Here is a 6003-nt window from a genome sequence, read left to right on the forward strand (position 1 = left end):
CATTAACCGACCATTAAAGCTAATTGATCAGAGAATTCAGTGGCTGCACACTATAGGGAACAAAGAATTTATAGAAGTGGTCTCTTCAGGAAGGTCACTAAAGTAAACAGCAGTGGCAACAAGAATAAAACTGAAATACGGACAGACGCTAAGGGTGGGGGAAATCTGATTTCCAGAGTTGACACATTATATTATCTAAAATGTCTTCCTCCCTCCCTCCCTCCCCTCCTTCCCTCCCTCCCTCCCTTCCTTCCTTCCTTCCTTCCTTCCTTCCTTCCTTCCTTCTTTTCTTTTCTTTCTTTCTTTCTTTCTTTCTTTCTTTCTTTCTTTCTTTCTTTCTTTCTTTCTTTCTTTCTTTCTTTCTTTCTTTCTTTCTTTTCTTTCTTTCTTTCTCATTCTCTCTTTCTTCTTTCTTTCTTTCTTTCTTTCTTTCTTTCTTTCTTTCTTTCTTTCACCTTGACATCCAACACAGGGTTCAAACTCATGGCCCCAGGAGCAAGACTTGCATATACCTCTGAGCCAGCCAAGAGCCCCTAAAATATCCACTTTTCAATAAAAAATTTTAAATAGTTGCAAAGAAACAGGAAAGCATGGCTTATGCACAGGAAAACAACCACTCTTTTAAGCTACTTTTGAGGGATCTGAATTTGGGACTTAGATTTATAAGTATAGAAATTAATATTTATAAATATTAATATAAATACGTAAATGTAAATAACTAAAGAAAACCATATCTAAAGAATTAAAGTGTGAGAACAATGCTTCACCAAATAGAGAGTATCAATAAAGAGCAATTAGAAAAATCAAAATTTTGGAGTTGAAAAGTGTTTTCATATATTTTTCTATAAAAAATGTAAACATCATGTCCTCCTTACTAGGGAGGCTCCTACAAGATGTAATAGTTATCATGTACATTACATTTTTGTGTTTCTCAATAGGCCTGGTGTAATACATAGCTTTCTGCTTAGCACTTAGGGTACATAATTTGTGAATATATATTTATTTGTGTGCCTGTCTTCCCACTAGCTTAGAGACTTCATGAAAATGGAACCTTATCTACTTTATTCTCTAGTATCTATCCAGTATCTGATTTAATATCTGGCTGATGGTAAGTTTTTAAAAAGTATATGTTAAATAAATAAATTACAAGCAAACTTATGAATGAAAGGAACTATCCTTTGATGAACATCTGCTACATATTATATGCACTGTGCTAGATTTCTACATCTATTATCTAAATCAGTTTTCCCAACCCCTCTAGCGTGGATATCATTATCTCTATAATCCAGACTAATTTCCTTATCTTGGAGGTGGTAAAGACCATTAGCAAAATTGGTTTGGTTAGCATACCGTGTGCAGGCTAGCAATCGGATGATCTTAAAGCCAGGAAATTCTGGGCCTCCCTGGTTCTCCCTACTGAGTGTTATTGGTTGGGTATTTGGTTTCCTCCAACCCTTTGCAAATAAGCATCCACAGAACTCCAGATGTTTACTTGAGTCTTTACAAAAGATTCACAATGACAGAATTTACGTGGGGCCTGTTGAGGAAGGATTCCACATGGCACTCCGGCAGTCTTACACACACCCATTTAGGTCCTGTCTGCAAAAGTCTGAGCTACGACTAATCTGAGTCTTGGCAGAATGCCTTATTATTCTCCCAGAACATGAGAGGAAGGGAGGTCTGTGACCGAGCTGGCCTGCGGCAATCACCCTTGAGTTCCTCATTGCCTTAGGGGGTACTGGTGAGGTGTGAAGTTTTCTGCCATGCCCCTTTGGAATATACCTGCAGACTGTGCAATAACCTAGCTGCAGTCTAGAATTAGCTCTGCAGCACTGGGACATCCCATGATGTGTGTTGCAATCTTCTGGTCCTTATTATTTTGGGGTCATCCTCTTTGTTGTTTGGGACAAGGACGACAGGGAGGTGGAGTTTCGGCTATTTTTTTTTTTTTCTTTTGCTGTCTGTGTAAGTTATAAACTACTTAACTCTAAAAAGGGCTAGTGTGGGGTGCCTGGGTGGCTCAGTTGGTCCAGCTTCCGACTCTTGGTTTAGGCTCAGGTCACAATCTGGAAGTTCATAAGTTAGAGCCCCACATCAGGCTCTGCATTGGCAATGCAGAGCCTGCTTGAAATTCTCTTTCTCTCTCTCTCTCTCAAAATAAATAAATAATAAAAAATAAAAAATAAATAAAAAGGGCTAGTGTGTTTTTACCACTTGAATCTGTCACCTGGTCTTGGCCTTGGCCATCTTTGCTGCTGTTTTACAGGGCCCTGATCCCAGAGTGGGAGTCCTTTCAACCCAGACCTGTGGGGTGCCTCTCCCTCACCTGGCTATATCTTCCCTCCTCTGTGTAACTCAGCCATTAGGCTTTGAAGTCCATATTCTGGTTGTTTCTTCTCAATTCCTTTTAATTTTCAAGATTTTGTGGGGTGATATCGGGTCAGTTTTTTTTGTTTTGTTTTCTTTTTCAATTTTGAAAGTTAAGTAGAAAAAGATCCTGAGAATGGAGAGGGGAAAACTGACTGAGACATATACACTTGGAGTGACAGCTTGCATTTTTCTTTTCTTATGATTGGCCTTGAAAAAATTATACATATGTATAAATTATATATATAATTAATAGCTTTAATTATTTATAAAACAGATATTAAAATTCAAACACCTAGCATGGGGATTCTGGAAGAGTTAATCTCTTTTCAATTCCCACACAGATTTTGACTTTTTATTATGCAGAAGAGAGTTTTTTCCTTTCCTTCCTTGAATTTCATTAAAAAAAATCCTCTCTAATAACTTGATATTGTAGATTGCTATGAGTGTGTGTGTGCATATGTGTGTGTGTGCGTGTGTGTGGTGTATGTGTTCATGTCTGTTTTTTTTAACTTAGAAATGGTAGAGGAGAGGAAAAGACCTCTTATATGAGAGAAAACTGAGACATGGAAAGGTAATACTAATTATAGTCAATCAATAAATGTTAAGGAACACTGTGCTCGTCAGGAGCTTGTCCGATGTGCCTATTCTGCATGTGTGAATCTTGGTCAGAGGCTCCTGAAGACGGTGGTTTGGGGGCTAGTTTTCCTCTAGGATAGTTACTAGGGAGTAAAAGGCACTTTAACCTCCTTCTCAGAGTGCTATGAGGGGGAGGATTGTGCCCGTTAGAAATATTTAGTTCTAGAACATCTCCAACTGACAACCTGAAAGTCATTTGAGAGATTTACTTACGGATATTCAAGTCAGAGATGTTGAGTGACTTTTCTTTACCAAAAAGACAAAAATGAAAACGACTTTAGGAAATTTAAGGTAGTAGATGAAATAAATCTATCAGTTTATTATAGAAAATGTTGAAGCTATGAATAAAGAAACTGGGAAAATTAAAATGATTCACCATCCTGTCATGCAGAAATAACACAGTTGGTATTTTGGTGTAAGTTCTTACAGATACACATTTTATGGGATGATCCTATAACTAGTACATGGAGTATTGTTTCATAACTAGCTTTCCCCTTGCCAACTAAATATACTGTGAGTACCTTTTCCTGCCGTATTTTCTACAACATCCTTCTTAATGGCTGTGCAGTATTCCATTGCATGGATAGCCAAATGTTTATGTAAATGGTTCTAGGTTGTCATATATTAGGTTGTTTTCAGTTTCTTTTTGCAAGTATAAAAACCCTGCCATTAATATTCCTATGAATAAAGCTTTTTGAATATTCATGATAATTTACTTGGGATAAATTCTTAGAGATGTGGGCATTTCTTTTTCTAATATAGAACAAATTGGTTTTATAATTAGTTTTTCTATCAAAAAATGCATTGGAGGTTTTACATATGGTTCTCTCTTATATTAGTCCGTAATAAAAAGCTGAGACTAATGTTTGGCTGTCATATTGTAAAAGGCAATTTCATTGAAGAAAAAACCCAATATACCATAGATACATATTTTTCTAGTGGTCATGTTTTTTTTTTCTTGTCTGTCTGCCCCCTTAGAATGTAAGTTCCGTGAAGTGAAGGACTTTTTTCCTGGTTTATTACTGTATTTCTAGTGCTTGTATCTAGCACAGAGTAGGTACTAAACAAATAGTTGTTGAATGAATAGGTTAAGGACTCAGGGCTTTTTATAGGGACTCTAGCTAACAATACAAGTTGACGTCATTAATGAATGCTTGAACTGCATGGTGTTACATAGGGGCCCATTGGTCAGGCAGTGGTGAGGCAGGAAATGGAAGTTAATTTTACTGTATTGATGGGTAAGAAAAATGTGATTATCATATGTGTCAGTTCAGGTCCTCCAGGAAGAAGCACTGGGATAGAGTCACAAATACAAGAGCCTTACTGTGAAACAGAACTGTCAGGTAAAAATGCCTGTGAAATACGAAGACTGAGGAATCAAGAGTAGGCACAAAAAGTCTTCAGATACAGTGTATGTCTGGTACCTCTGAAAGGAGAGGGGGAAAGAAAGACGGTTGGGTGGAAAGAGCCCCAGACTGTGGTGCAGGTGGATAAAGTCTCGGCTTCCATCCCCCGCCCCCAAAGGGAGCTCCAATATAAAGATGACCCAGAGAAGAGTTCCCACACTGTGCAGCCAATGGCTCAGCGGCTGGGAGCCGTCAGGGAGGCTCATGGGCTCAGCTCATTTAGTGGATCCTGGAGGTGCTTCACATAGGGGCTGGCAGCTAACGGAACTTCTGGCTGCTGACCAGCAAGCTCTTTCTAAAGGGAGATCCAGGAGATGCACCTCCATGGTTACCATGGTCCTCTACCGAGCCATGCAGGTCTACTTCTCCAGACACACTCGGGGAGCTGCTTCTCCGGGGTTTGTTGCAGAGTATTGCTTTTAAGCTTGCTCCTTTGTCAGCCATTTCACTGCTGCAGCAGGTTGGTTGCTTTTTGGATAATATTGTATATGATGTAGCCATTGGATCTCATGGTCATGAGCCCACCAGTGTACTTCCTTTGCCGTGCAGTAGTTTGGATGCTATGTTGTGGTTGATTTCATGTGATTTCATGGCTGCAGATTAGTCACACTAAGCCTTCATAACATGGTTTTGGCAGGAGAGGTATAGGCAGGAAAGACAACCTCTTACTTGAAGTATCTTTTCCTGAGAGAGTGAATCACATTGGCCCTTCTAGGACGTGAGGGATCCAAACTAGTCAACTTGCCACCAGGTGGCTAGTTGGTCCTCTCAAGAAATAGTGCTGTATCATGGGTTCGTATTGGTCTCTATCATTGGAGGTTAGACATTCAGAGGTTATAGTACCTAAATCAGCCTTGGTAAGTAAAAGTCCCTGCTGTTGGACCCCATCTCTGACATGGTGGTTACTCTATATGTATGTCCATCTTTCCAGCTCTCCAGTAACCGATGATGAAGGCTGGCTAATGTCAATTGGCTTATCCATTTTATCTGCATAGTTGTTTCTTACCTCTTGTATGGTGGATGTTTTCTGATAAATGTTAAAATCTTTACACTTTGTGCCCCTTCTCATATATCCATCCACTTGCCTCTACTCCAGAACTCCTTGCTCCAGTCTTCCAGAATTTTTCTTCTAGGCCCTTGACCAGCCTACCACGCCATTCACTACTGTCCCCGATTCTATATATGCATTCTTACCTTGGACCATTTCTCCTACACAAGGTGAATGATCAGGTGTACAGTTGAAGCTCCAGCCATTTTAAAGGTTTTTTTTTTTTTTCACCACTGTCTTTAAAAGTCACCCTTAAATGAGGACTGTAATGCAGCCTCCATTTATTTTCAGCTTTCACCTATATTCAGAGCCAATCCATTAAAAAAATTTTTTTAACATTTATTTATTTTTGAGAGACAGAGAGAGACAGAGCATGAGCAGGGGAGGGGCAGAGAGAGAGGGAGACACAGAATCGGAAGTAGGCTCCAGGCTCCAAGCTATCAGCACAGAGCCTGATGTGGGGCTCGAACTGACAAACCACGAGATCATGACCTGAGGCGAAGTTGGATGCTTAACCGACTGAGCCACCCAGGCACCCCTAGA

This window comes from Acinonyx jubatus, chromosome C1 (assembly GCF_027475565.1).
Source record: "Acinonyx jubatus isolate Ajub_Pintada_27869175 chromosome C1, VMU_Ajub_asm_v1.0, whole genome shotgun sequence".
Taxonomy (NCBI): domain Eukaryota; kingdom Metazoa; phylum Chordata; class Mammalia; order Carnivora; family Felidae; genus Acinonyx; species Acinonyx jubatus.